This window comes from Gorilla gorilla, chromosome 2 (assembly GCF_029281585.2).
Source record: "Gorilla gorilla gorilla isolate KB3781 chromosome 2, NHGRI_mGorGor1-v2.1_pri, whole genome shotgun sequence".
NCBI classification, from domain to species: domain Eukaryota; kingdom Metazoa; phylum Chordata; class Mammalia; order Primates; family Hominidae; genus Gorilla; species Gorilla gorilla.
In genome coordinates, this window is record NC_086017.1 from 172385792 (window position 1) to 172401329 (window position 15538).

Genomic DNA, 15538 nt, shown 5'->3' on the forward strand with positions numbered 1-15538 from the left:
TCCCAACACTTTGGGAGGTTGAGGCGGGCAGATCATGAAGTCGGGAGATTGAGACCATCCTGGCCAACATGGAGAAACCTCGTCTCTACTAAAAATACAAAAAATTAGACGGGCGTGGTGGCACATGCCTGTAGTCCCAGCTACTTGGGAGGCTGAGGCAGGAGAATCCCTTGAACCCAGTAGGCGGAGGTTGCAGTGAGCCAAAATCACGCCACTGCACTCCAGCCTGGGCAACAGAGCGAGACTCCATCTCAGAAAAAACAAAAAAAATATGATCGAACACTGATGATCTTTTATTGCTCATCTCATCGGAATTTTCTTTGCATTACCACTATCAAGTACTTATTTAACAAATAATGTGGTAACTGTTAACCTATTCACAAATCTGGATAAAGATGAGATATGGCCTTTTAGTAAGTGACCCGAGTCAGGTTGACTGGAGAATCTAGTAAGAGTGAATTGAAATATTGGTCCCCAAATTTCAGAAACTGTAAAATAAATATGTTGCAAAATAATAAAAATATGTTTTCCTAATTTTTTTCCCCTCAGTGAGGGGGGGAAAAGCTTCCAATTCTTTTAAACAATAATTTTAGGTTTAATTAAAATGGCCACCAGGTGGCACCAATGCCTGATAAGTACTTCTGAAAATCAGAAGCATTATTCTCATACTTAAAATCTGTTAAAATTGACATTATAATTAAGGAGATAATTCTGGTCCCCTCCTAATTAGTCTTCAAGAAACTCTTTTTAGGCTCCAAGTTAGATGAAGTGTCTTGTCTCTGTGATCCTACGGCTAATAGTACTCACCAATTACTCTGTAATTGTTTACCTGAGTCTGTTTCTACTCGAGGTAGAGATCAGGACATTTTCAGCCTCACTAGGCCCCGAATAACGTGGCTTTTATTTATTTTTCTGGTAAACATTTGGTTATGAGTTAAAGCCAGGTTTGGGAGAAGTAAAATCTAAAATGTAGACTTTCCAATTTAAATAGGTCTTTCAATACTTATAAAATCTACAGGCTTCGGAAAATAGTGAAAATAAACATTTCATTGTTTAAATTTTATATTTTGAGTTGATAATAAAAAAATAGTCAAAATTCTCTTCCTCATTCACTGGGCTGATCCACAAGTCCCTTTTCATTTTGGGAAATGGGCCTACAAGACACTTATGGCCCTTGAAAAATAAGTTTTATGAATGAGTATGTCCAAGGACTACAAGGCTGACTTCAAAGCAACAGTCTGGACTCCAAGTACGAAACTTAAAAAAAATCATTTATTCTAAATGGCACTAATGAGACTCAGACTGTGTCTGTATCTGAGTATACTAGAAAGTCTCTATCAGCTGCTTCCCTTTTATCTTCTTAGAGATGACATCTTTTCTGTATCGTTGGTGCATTGAGAGACTCAGCCAAGTATCAGGCTTTCCATCCATGGGACACATGTCTCCAGAACCTTCCAGCTGTTCACTTGTGACCAATACTCAGAATGCCTTTACTATTGAATACACTTTTAAAAATGATCAATACCAACATTCCCCAAAGTGTGATTAGTGAAGCGACAGTCCTTCAAGAAACTACCTGTACTTGGGGAAAAAAAGTATCCTATCCTTGTTTCTGTCTTTGCAGCTTGTTTTATCATATTAAAGACTCTGAAGCCCTTCAGCAGTGGTTCTCAATGGAGTGGTACCGCCCCCTAGGGGACGTTTTGTAAATTCGTGGGAGTGTTTTTGTTGTCACAATGATTGGTCAGAAGCCATGGATACGTGCTAGGTAACATTCGGCGCATCTAACAATGCTATAGAAGCAAGAATTGTCCTTCAACCCCTGGGTCTTTCATTTGTCCTGACAATCATGTAGCTAAAAATCTGTATCTAATTAAGGCTACTACTAATTGTGTTTAACATATCAATACAAAGTTATTAGGATTTTATAGTAGACACTTGAATGTCTTAGGAATACATTATAGGAATGACAATATAAATCAAGGAATACTTAGGAATGACAACATAAATCAAGGAAAGATTGTATCAAGAATAATTTTTTAAAAAGACATGGTCTTGAGGCCTGCAGGGGAAAATGGTGAATAGGAGGCAGGACTAACTTGTAGCTCCCACTTGGACTGACAGAACAGCATGTGGAGACCACATCGTGAACTTTTGCTCCAAGAACTGCTGCAAGAACATACCAGGAAAACAGAAAGAATTCACAGACCCTTTGAAATAAGCGGCTTGCCACTGCAAACTCCAAGAAACAGCCGAAAAACTGTGAGTGCCCAAAGTGTGAGAGGGTGAAAGTCCGCCTCTGAACACACATCCTCACCGAGGAGCTTGAAAATCTGGATCACGGGAGAGGGATTTAACCTTACCTAGAGCTGAAATGAATTTAGAGAGTGGAGAGAAATATAAAAGTAGAAGAGGCAGCAGGAAAGGCCTGTAGGCACTTCCGGCGTCCAAGGAAGCCCAGGGAACCTATTTCTGACTTTATTTCACAGGGGTCTTTGGGGAGGGCTGCCAGTGGAATTGCGGAAAGACCACAGGAAGAAGGAAACTTCCAGCTGAACTTTGTAGTAATTTCGACCAAGTGTGAATTTTCCAGGGCAGAATCCAGGGTTGGGGGCAAACGGGAAGTGCAGACATAGGCACAGAAGCCACAGCAGGAGGGGCGAAGCCTGAAAGCCCTGCTTGCTTTCTCAGAGGAGAGGCTTGTAGCCTGGGGCCAGTTCCAAGCCCTGCTCACCAGCTGCCTGGTTATAAAGTCCGTGTTGGGGGAGCACATTGGGAGTGAGACTGGCCTTTCTGGCTACCTGGGAGCTGGGTGAAGCCTGTCACAGCTGGCTTTCCCTCACTGACTTGGAGACTTGTCTGATGCAGCAGAGACAGCCATAATCCCTTTGGCATGAGAAACACACCCATATCTCCCACAGCAGGTGCAGCAAGCCCCACCCAAGGAGAGTCTGAGCTCAGACATGCCTAAACTTGCCCCCACCTGATGGTCTTTCTCCACCTGCCCTGGTAGCTGAAGACAAAAGACATAATCTCATGGGAGCTCTATGGCCCTGCCCACCACCTGAGAAACCTGAATACTTATCCAGGTGACCCTAGGGCAAGCTTGTATCCTCCCTATGCTACCACAGCTGATGCTGCTTTGAAAGCGCCACCTCCCGGCTGGAGGCCAACCAACACAGCAACTCATAAAATAACAACCCTTCCCCCAAGAAGGAAAACACAGCTAACTCCACTGCCTGTAACATCTTGGCTAACCAGAGGTCCTAAGTCTGTCCATGTGACAACTTTACTGCCAGCACAACTAGCATTCATGAAAAGTCGCACACTAAACAAAACTACAACCAAGGCGCCACACAGAGTCCACCTTATTCCCTGGCTACCTCCACCAGAGCAGGTGCTGGTATCCACTGCTGAGAGACCTGAAGACAGATGACATCACAGGACTCTTTGCAGATACTTTCCAGTAACAGCCTGGAGCCTGGTAGCTCTGCTGGGTGGATAGACCCAGAAGAGAAATAACAATCACTGCAGTCCAGCTCTCAGGAACCCCCATCCTTAGGGAAAGAGGGAGAGCACCACATTAAGGGAGCACTCCATGGGACAAAAGGATCTGAAGAGCAGCCCTTGGGTCCCAGATATTTCTCTGATATAGTTTACCCAAATGAGAAGGAACCGACAAAACAATCCTGGTAATATGACAAAACAAGGTTCTTTAATACCCCCAAAAGATCACACTAGCTCACCAGCAATGGATCCAAACCAAGAAGAAATCTTTCAATTGCCAGAAAAAGAATTCAGAAAGTCAATTAGTAAGCTACTCAAGGAGGTACCAGAGAAAGGTGAATAGGAATTTAAAGAAATTTTAAAAATTTTACAGGATATGGATGGGAAAATCTCCAGAGAAATAGACAGCACAAGTCAAAAACAATCACAGCTTCTGGAAATGAAAGACACACTTAGAGAAATGCAAAATATATTGGAAAGTCCAACAATAGAATTGAACAAGTTGAAGAAAGAACTTCAGAGCTTGACACAAGGATTTTGAATTAACCCAATCTGACGAAGACAAAAAAAAAAAAGAGTTTAAAAAAATGAACAAAGCCTCCAAGAAGTTTGGGATTATGTTAAATGACCAAACCTAAGAATAATTGGTGTTCCTGAGGAAGAAGAGAAATCTAAAAGTTTGGAAAACATATTTGAGGGAATAATTGAGGAAAATTTCCCTGACCTTGCTAGAGATCTGTGGGAGTTAAGGCAGGCTGGTGGGAAAAATTTTAAGGATAGTTATAAGAAATAGACACAAACCTTCTATGGAACCTGAAGGGGTTTGCATAACTTCAGTAATAGATCTGGCTGAAGGCAGCCTAATACTCTTACCTTAAGTAAATAGCTTAAAGTAGGTACAAAGGAATGTAAGGGAGTTTACCTAAATAACTTGTTTACTCATGTGGTCCTAAAATTAACTTTTGATCATTAGTGGGCAGGATGGCTCTCTTGGGGGGAGGGGACCAGGTTAGTTACCCTCTAGTGGTGTTGACTCAAAGCCTTTGTCATTTAATATACGCTGAATAAATTCCAGCAGAGCCAGTTAATCAGGGCCTCGGCTGCTACAACTCTTTTGGTCAGTGTCCTCATCCCCTAAGCCCACTCTTTCACTGAATATCAGTGTCTGAGTACGTTATTCATCTGTTGTGCAGCTGGGGTCTGTGAGATGGACCCTGGCAGAGATCTGGACATCCAAATACAAGAAGCCCAAAGAACACTTGGGAAGTTCATTACAAAAAGATCATTACCTAGGCACATAGTCATCGGATTATCTAAAGTCAAAATGAAGGAAAGAGTCATAAGAGCTGTGAGGCAAAAACATCAGGTAACCTATAAAGGAAAACCTATCAGATTAACAGCAGATTTCTCAGCAGGAACCCTCCAAGCTAGAAGGGATTGTGTTCCTATCTTTAGCCTCCTTAAACAAAACAATTAGCAGCCAAGAATTTTGTATCCAGCAAAACTAAGCCTCATAAATGAAGGAAAGATACAGTCCTTTTCAGGCAAAAAAATGCTGAGAGAATTTGCCACTACCAAGCCGGCACTACAAGAACTGTTAAAAGGAGCTCTACATCTCTACATCTTGAAACAAATCCTCAAAATACACCAAAATAGAATGTTCTTAGAGGATAATTCTCACATGACCTATAAAACAATAACACTATTACAAAAAAAAAGGTATTCGGGCAACCACTAGCACCATGAATAGAATAGTACCTCACATCTCAAAACTAATGCTGGATGGAAATTGCCTAAATGTTCCACTTTTTTTTGAGACAGAGTTTCGCTTTTGTTGCCCAGGCTGGAGTGCAATGGCACGATCTCAGCTCACTGCAACCTCCACCTCCCTGGTTCAAGTGATTCTCCTGCCTCTGCCTCCCAAGTAGCTGGGATTACAGGCACGTACCACCACGCCTGGCTAATTTTGTATTTTTAGAAGAGACGGGGTTTCTCCATGTTAAGGCTGGTCTCGAACTCCTGACGTCAGGTGATCTGCCCACCTCGGCCTCCCAAAGTGCTGGGATTACAGGTGTCAGCCACCGCACCTGGCCAAATGCTCCATTTAAAAGATACAGAATGGCAGAATGGATAAGAATTCACCAATTAAGTATCTGCTATCTTCAAGACACTCTCCTAACACACAAGGACTCACATAAACTTAAGGTAAAGAGGTGGGAATAGACATTCCATGCAAATGAACACCAAAAGTGAACAAGAGTAGCTATTCTTATATCAGACAAAACAGATTTTAAAGTGACAATATCTCAAAAAGACAAAGAGGGTCATTATGTAATGATAAGAGTCTAGTCCAATAGGAATATATGACAATCCTAAATATATATGCACCTAACACTGGAGCTCCCAAATTTATAAAACAATTACTGCTAGACCTAAGAAATGAGATAGATGGCAACTCAATAATAGTGGGGGACTTTAATACTCTACTGACAGTACTAGACAGGTAATCAAGACAGAAGGTCAACAAAGAAACAACAGACTTAAACTATACCCTAGAACAAATGGACTTAACAGATATTTATAGAATGTTCTACCCAGCAACTGCAGAATATACATTCTATTTATAAGCACATGGAACATTCTCCAAGATAGACCATATGATAGGCCACAAGAAAAGTCTCAATAAATTTAAGGAGATTGAAATTATGTGAAGTACTTTCTCAGACCACAGTGGAATAAAATTGAAAATCAACTCTGAAAGGAACCTGCAAAACCATGCAAATATATGGAAATTAAATAATTTGCTCCTGAATGATCATTGGGTCAACAATGAAATCAAGATGGAAATTAAGAAGTTTCTTTGAATTAAACAATAATAGTGATACAACCTATTAAAACCTTGGGGATACAGCAAAAGCAGTGATAAGAGGAAAATTCATAGCATTAAATGCCTACATCAAAAAGTCTGAAAGAGCACAAATGGGCAATCCAAGGTCACACCTCAAGGAACTAGAGAAACAAGAATAAATGAAACCCAAACCCAGAAGAAGAGAAGAAATAACAAAGATCAGAGCAGAACTAAATGAAATTGAAACAAAAAACAAATACAAAAGGTAAATGAAACAAAAAGCTAGTTCTTTGAAAAGATAAACAAAATTGGTAGACCATTACAAGATTAACCAAGAAAAGAAAAGAGAAGATCCAAATAAACTCAATTAGAAACAAAATGGAAGATATTACAACTGATACCACAGAAATACAAAAGATCATTCAAGGCTACTATGAACTCCTTTATGCACACAAACTAGGAAACCTAGAGGAGAGTGATACATTCCTAGAAAAATACAACCCTCCTAGATTAAACCAGGAAGAAATAGAAACTCTAAAACTCTGTTCAGAGTTGAAAAAAAATTCGCAACAATTTTTTTTTTTTTAATTTTTTGAGACAGGGTCTTGCTGTGTCATCCAGGCTGGAGTGAAGTGGCATAGCCTGGCTCACTGCAACCTCTGCATCCCAAGTTCAAATGATTCTCATGCCTCAGCCTTCCAAGTAGCTGGGATTGCAGGTGCATACCACCATGCCCTGCTAATTTTTGTATTTTTAGTAGAGATGGGGTTTCACCATGTTGGCCAGGCTGGTCTCAAACTCCTGACCTCAGGTGATTTGCCTGCCTTGGCCTTCCAAAGTGCTGGGATTATGGACATGAGCCACTGCACCTGGCCATGCCAACAATTTAATTTTTTTTTTCAAGATGGAGTCTTGCTCTGTCGCCCAGACTGGAGTGCAATGGTGCGATCTCAGTTCACTGCAACCTCTGCCTCTTGGGTTGAAGCGATTCTTCTGCCTCAGCCTCCTGAGTAGCTGAGATTACAGTCACATGCCACCACGCCCGGCGAAATTTTTGTATTTTTAGTAGACATGGAGTTTCACTATGTTGGCCAGGCTGGTCTCGAACTTCTGACCTCGTGATCCACCTGCCTTGACGTCCCATAGTGCTGGGATTACAGGTGTGAGCCTGGCTGAAAACAAGTTTTTTAGCAAAAATTTGCTTAAATTTTTTTAGTAAAAAATTTTTTTGCAGCAAGATTGAAATGGCAATTTAAAACAACGCCAAAAAGAAAAAAAGTCCAGGATTAGCAGATTCATAGCTGAATTCTATCAGACATTCAAAGAAGAATCAGTACCAATCTTGTTGACACTATTCCAAAAGATAAAGAGGGAATCTTCCCCAAATCAAACTAGGAAGCCAGTATCACCCTAATAGCAAAACGATGAAAGGACATAACCAAAAAAGAAAACTACAGACCAATATCCCTGATGAACATAGATGCAAAAAATCTCGACAAAATACTAGCTAACCAAATCCAACAGCATAAAGATAATCTACCATGATCAAGTGGATTTCATACAAGGCATGCAGGGTTGGTTTAACATATGCAAGCCAATGAATGTGATACACCACATAAACAGAATTAAAAACAAAAATTACATGATCATTTCAATAGATGCAGAAAAAGCATTTGACAAAATCCAGCATCCCTTTATGATTAAAAACCTCAGCAAAATCGGCATAGAAAGGGCACACCTTAAAGTAATAAAAACCACCTATGACAAACCCACAGCCAACATTATACTGAATGGGGAAGAGTTGAGTGCATTCCCCCTGAGAATTAGAACAAGACAAGGATGCTCACTTTCACTGCTTCTATTTAACATAGTACTGTAAGTCCTAGCCAGAGAAATCAGACAAAAGAAAGAAATAAAGAGCATCCAAATCAGTAAAGAGGAAATCAAACTGTCACTGTTCATGGATGATAAGATGGTATACATAGAAAACCCAAAGGACTCATCCAAAAAGCTTCTGGAACTGATAGATGAATTCAGTAAAGTTTCAGGATACAAAATCAATGTGCATAAATCAGTAGCACTGCTATACACCGATAGTGACCAAGCTGAGAAACAAATCAAGAACTCAACCCCTTTTGTAATAGCTGCAAAAACAAACAAACAAACAAAGAAAAAAAAACCTAGGCATATACCTAACCAAGGAAGTGAAAGATCTGTATAAGGTAAACTGCAAAACACTGCTGAAAGAAATCGTAGATGACACAAACAAGTGGAAACACATCCCATGCTCGTGAATGGGTAGAGTCAATATTATGAAAATGACCATAATGCCAAAAGCAATTTACAAATTCAATGCAATTTCCATGAAAATACCATCATCATTCTTCACAAAACTAGAAAACACAATCTTAAAGTTCATATGGACCAAAAAAGACGCTGCATAGCCCAAGGAAGACTAAGCAAAAAGAACAAATCTGGAGGCATCACATTATCCAACTTCAAACTATACTTATAAGGCTATAGTCACCAAAACAGCATAGGTACTGACATAAAAATAGGCACATAGACCAATTAAACAGACTAGAGAATCCAGAAATAAAGCCAAATACTTACGGCCAGCTGATCTTCAACAAAGCAAACAAAAACATAAATTGGGGGAAGGACACCCTGTATTAGTCAGGGTTCTCTAGAGGGACAGAACTAATAGGATATATGTACATATGAAAGGGAGTTTATTAAGGAGAGTTGACTCACATCATCACAAGGTGAAGTCCCACTATAGGCTGTCTACGAGTTGAGAAGCTAGGAAGCCACTTCGAGTCCCAAAGCCTCAAAAGTAAGGAAGCTGACAGTGCAGCCTTCAGTCTGTGGCTGAAGGCCCAAGAGCCCCTGGCAAACCACTGGTGTAAGTCCAAAAGTCCAAAAGCTGAAGAACTTGGAGTCTGATGTACAAGGGCAGGAAGCATCCAGCAAGGGAGAAAGGTGAAAATTGGAAGACTCAGCAAGTCTGTTCATTCCACCTTCTTCTGCCTGCTTTATCTTGCTGTGCAGGCAGCCGGGGGGATGGTGCCCATCCAGATTAAGGGTGAGTCTGCCTCTCCCAGTCCACTGACTCAAATGTTAATCTCCTCTAGCAACACCCTCACAGACACACCCAGAAACAACTTTGCATCCTTCAATCCAATCAAGTTGACACTTAATATTAACCAACGCAACATGCTATTCAACAAATAGTGTTGGGATAATTGGCAAGCTACGTGTAGAGGAATGAAATTGGATCCTCATATCTCACCTTATACAAAATTCAACTCAGGATGCATCAAAGACTCAAATCTAAGACCTGAAACCATAAAAATTCTAGAAGATAATGTCAGAAAAACCCTTCTAGACATGGGCTTAGGCAAAGAGTTAATGACCAAGAACCCAAAAGCAAATGCAACAAAAACAAAGATAAATTGATGTGACTTAATTAAACTAAAAACCTTCTGCACAGCAAAAGAAATAATCAGCATAGTAAACAGACAACCCACAGAGTGGGGGAAAATCTTTGCAAACTATGCATCTGACAAAGGACTAATATCCAGAATCTACAAGGAACTCAAACAAATCAGCAAGAAAAAAAGCAAACAATCCCATCAAAAAGTGGGCTAAGGACATGAATAGACAATTCTCAAAAGAAGATATACAATGGCCAACAAACATGTACAAAATGCTCAACATCACTAATTATCAGGGAAATGCAAATCAAAACCACAATGAGATACCACCTTACTCCTGAAAGAATGGCCATAATTAAAAAATTAAAAAATAATAGATGTTGGCATGGATGTGGTGAAAGGGGAACACTTTTATACTGCTGGTGGCAACATAAACTAGTACAACCACTATGGAAAACAGTATGGAGACTGGCTGGGCATGGTGGCTCACACCTGTAATCTCGGCACTTTGGAAGGCCAAGACAGCCAGATCACTTGAGGTTATGAGTTTGAGACCAGCCTGGCCAACATGGTGAAACTCCATCTGTATAAAAATACAAAAATTAGCTGCGCATGGTGGTGTGCACCTGTAATCCTAGCTACTCAGGAGGCTGAGGCAGGAGAAGCACTTGAACCTGGGAGGTGGAGGTTGCAGTGAGCCAAGATCACACCACTGTACTCCAGTCTGGGTGACACAGCGAGACTCTACCAAAAAAAAAAAAAAAACGAACTAAAAGTAGATCAGCCATCCCAACACTGGGTATCTACCCAGAGGAAAAGAAGCGATTATATGAAAAAGACACTTGAACATACATGTTTATAGTAGCATAATTCACAACTGCAAAAATATGGAACCCGCTCAAATGCCCATCAATCAAGTGAATAAAGAAAATGTGGTATGTATGTATACCATGGAATACCACTCAGCCAAAAAAAAAAAAAAGTCATTTGCATTCTAGATAGAATTGGAGACCATTATTCTAAGTGAAGTAACTCAGGAATAACAAACATCGTTATGTTCTCACTTATAAGTGGGAGCTAAGCTATGAGGACACAAAGGCATAAAAATGATACAGTGGACTTTGGGGACTCAGGGGAAGGCGGGGGCAAGATGAAAGACTACACATTGGGTACAGTGTACATTAGTTGGGTGATGGGTGCACCAAAATCTCAGAAACCACCACTAAAGAGCTTATCCATGTTACCAAACACCATCTGTTCCCCCCAAACTATTGAAATAATAATAATAATAATAATAATAATAATAATAATAATAATAAAAGACATGGTTGTGTTATGGTGTCTAGGCTGAATTGCAATAGTTATTCGCAGGTGTAATCATAGTGCACTGTGGCCTCAAACTCCTGACCTCAAGTGATCCTCCTGCCTCAGCCTCCCAAGTAGCTGGGTGTATTTCGTTTTGTTTGGAGCTTTGCCAAAAATTGTTTCTTCTTTCAGAAAGGCATATCGTGAACAGACACCCCTAGTTGTATTTGAGTAGCTGATACAGCACAACTGTGTAGCCTGTGTTTGTAAGCTGTCACATTCACAGTTATTCTGCATATAGATGGCAAGCATATGACTACTTGTTTTTTGGTTTATACGTGACCAAGCATTTGCATATTAAAATAGACATTATGTTGTTGTTGTCAGCCTTTCTGGAAATTACATTTATATAGGACATATCTATGAATTTTGTTTCAGGATGGTAAAGGAGGTGGTGTTACATTTCTGTACTGCTGGTGCATTGAGAGACCCAAGCAAGTATCAGGCTTTTCATCCGTGGAACACATGCTCCAGAACCTTCTAGCTGTTCACTTGTGATGGATACTCTGTTAGCCTTCACTATTGAATACACTTTTAAAAATGATCAAAACCAACATTTCCCACAGTGTGAAATGTTTACAAAAAAGGTATGTTGGGTTTGTTAGGGCTAGAAATTGTTATTCTAAGTAAAGAAACCTGGAGAATTTTCCTAACCCAGCTAAATTTATTTGACAACAGAACAGTTTTATTTGATGCCTGCTGCTAAGTTTAACTAAGTTATTTGCTGGGTTTTCCATTTGTCCCTCTGATTTTAGTGTAAACTTATTACCCATCCAAGATGTGGGCCAATGCTTCTTTTCAAGCTTGTGCTAACTAATAACAGAGACCAGAGCTGGAACTTAGTCAAGGCAAAGTTACAAGCCGAACAGTGGTGGAGAAGGGTGGAACATGTCGTGACTTGAGGTAATGATGAGCATGTGGGTGAAGTGAGGGGCAGTGAGACCATATGGGGAACGCTGAGGCCAAGTGGGTGTGTGTCAATGGAGGGCATGCATGTGTAGGGTTGGGCACTGGGCACTCCCCATATAACCACTAACAGATTAAAAACTCTGGTATTTTTGCTGATTCCTTAAATAAGGGAATATATGGAATTTTGTATAAGTCTCAGTTGTGATGAATTGTTCCTCAGTTGTGATGAATTGTTTCTACAGTTAACCAAATTGGGATTTGGAACATTTAAAAGCCTGATATACAATATACAAAATTCAGTAGCTCTTCTGTACTTCTTTTTTTGTTTTTTTTGAGTCAGGGTCTCACTCTGTCACCAGGCTGGAGTGTAGTGGTGCGATCTCAGCTCACGGCAACCTTTGCCTCCCAGGCTCATGTGATACTCCCAACTCAGCCTCCCAAGTAGCTGGGACTATAGGCATGCATCACCACGTCCAGCTAATTTCTGTATCTTTTGGTAGAGATGGGGGTTTTGCTATGTTGCCTAGGCTGGTCTCGAACTCCTGAGCTCAGGCGATCTGCCTGTGTCAGCCTCCCAAGGTGCTTGGATTACAGGCGTGAGCCACTGTGCCCTGCCAAAAATCAGTAGCACTTCTAGATACCAACAACATCTAAGCTAAGAACCAAATCAAGAATGCAATCTCATTCACAATAGCCACAAGAAGAATGAAATACCCAGGAATACAGCTAACCAGGGAGTGAAAGATCTGTACAATGAGAATTACAAAACACTGCTGAAAGAAATCAGAGATGACACAAACAAATGGAAAAATGTTTCATGCTCATGAATAGGAAAAATCAATATTGTTAAAATGGACATATTGCCCGAAGTGATTTACAGATTCAATGTGATTCCTATCAAACTACCAATGACATTCTTTACAGAATTAGAAAAAGTTTTTTCTTATTTAAAATTCATATAGAAACAAAAAAGAGCCTGAATAACCAAAGCAATTCTAAACAAAAAGAACAAAGCTGGAAGCATCACATTATCCTACTTCAAACTATGTTACGAGTCTACAGTGACCAAAACGGCATGGTACTGTACAAAAACAGACACATAGACCAATGGAACCAAATAGAGTGCCCAGAAATAAAGCTGCACACCTGCAACCATCTGATCTTTGACAAAGTTAATGAAAACAAGCAATAGGGAAAGGACTCCCTGTTTAATAAATCATGCTGGGATAGCTTGCTCGCCATATGCAGAAGATTGAAACTGGACCCCTACCTTTCACCATATACAAAAATTAACTCAAGATGGATTAAAGACTTATATGTAAAACCTAAAACTATAAAAACTCTCATAGAAAACCTAGGAAATACCATTCCAGACATAGGCCCTGGCAAAGATTTCATGATGAAGGTGCCAAAAGCAATTGCAACAAAAACAAAAATTGGCAAATGGGACCTAGTTATACTAAAGACCTTCTGCACAGCAAAAGAAACAATCAACAGAGTAAACAGATAATCCACAGAATGGGGGAAAATATTTTCAAACTATGAATCTGACAAAGGTCTAATATTCAGGATCTAAAAGGAGCTTAAACAAATTAACAAGCAAAAACCAAGAAACTCCATTAAACAGTGGGCAAAGGGCATGAACGCTTTTCAAAAGAAGGCATAACAAATGGCCAACAAGCATATGAAAAAATGTCCAACATCACCAATCACTAGAGAAATGCAAATCAAAACCACAATGAGATAGATATCATTTTCCACCAGTCAGAATGACTATTACTAAAAGGTCAAAAAATAACAGATGCTGGTGAGGTTGTAGGAAAAAGGGAACGCTTATACACTACTGGTGGGAATGTAAATTAGTTCAGCCCCCATGGAAAGCAGTTTGGTGATTTCTCAAAGAACTTAAAACAGAACTACCATTCAACCCAACAATCCCATTATTGGGTATATACCCAAAGGAATATAAATCATTCTACCATAAAGACACATGCATGCATATGTTCATTGCAGCACTATTCACAATGGCAAAGACATGGAATCAACCTAGATGCCCATCAACAGTAGACTGGATAAAGAAAATGTGGTACATATACATATGGAGTACTATGCAGCCATAAAAATTAATAAGATCATGTCCTCTACAGCAACATGGTTGGAGCTGGAGTTATTCTAAGTTATTCTAAGAAAACTAACCTAGGAACCAAAAACCAAATGCTGTGTGTTCTCACTTATAAGTGGGAGCTAAACATTGGTACATATGGACACAAAGAAGGGAAAAATAGGCACTGGGACCTACTTGAGGGTGGAGGGTGGGAAGCAGGTGAAGATCAAAAAACTACCTTGGATACCATGTTTATTACTAGGTGATGAAATAATCTATACACCAAACTCCTGCAACATGCAATTTACATATATTACAAACCTGCACATATACTCCTGAAACTAAGTGTTTTTCTTAAAATTAATATAAAGATAGTTTGCTTTACATTCCTCTTACCACACGCAACAGGTAACATGCATCATAAAGAAAAGAAATAGGCCGGGTGTGGTGGCTCATGTGTGTAATCCTGGCACTTTGGGAGGCTGAGATGGGCAGATCGTTTGAGCCTGGGAGTTCGAGATCAGCCCGGGCAACGTGGTGAAACCCAGTCTCAACCAAAAAAATAAAAAAATTAGCCAGGTGCTGTTGCATGCACCTGTAATCCCAGCTGCTTGGGAGGCTGAGGCAGGAGAATTGCTTGAACTTGGGAGGTAGACGCTGCAGTGAGCCTAGATCGCTCCACTGCTCTCCAGCCTGGGTGACAGAGCAAGACTTTGTCTAAAAAAAAAAGAAAGTTAAGTGCTTTAAATGCCAAACAGTCAGCTATAGGATTTTGTTACCGAAGAAAGTCAAATGGAAGCACCTGACAGATGAAATCTGGAGATGGCTAAATAAAAGCAGTGACTGTAGAGATTTTCCCAGTGACCATACTTGACCAGGATCAGAAAACCTCAGTATCGGGAATCAGGCTTTCTTGGTCTTGCCTCCTGCTTTGCTGTGAAACCTGGGAATGTAGTTAGCCTCTCTGTCTTACCTGTTTTTCTGTCTACCTCAATAGGGATTATGAATATCATATACAATGACAAATGGTAAAGTATCTTGAAAATGGAAACTTCTGTACTATTTAAGATGTTGTAGTTACTAATTAATTCTGGTTTATGATGCAGTTTAAATGAGGTTTTTTTTTATTGCAAATTGATTATTTCCTCTGTTATGATAGTATTCTATTGATAATATTTATTTAATCAAAACATCATTATTTGTCCACAGACAAATAGTAACAGTGCTGCCACTGGGGTCTAGGCAACCTGATTCACAACCTGGGGTACTTCCCCAGGGTCTTCAGGTCAACTGAATTTAGTGCTGCCCGGAACCTCACTTCCTCTTTAATTTTGCATAACTAGACTCTTGCCTAGTAGTGTTGCTATT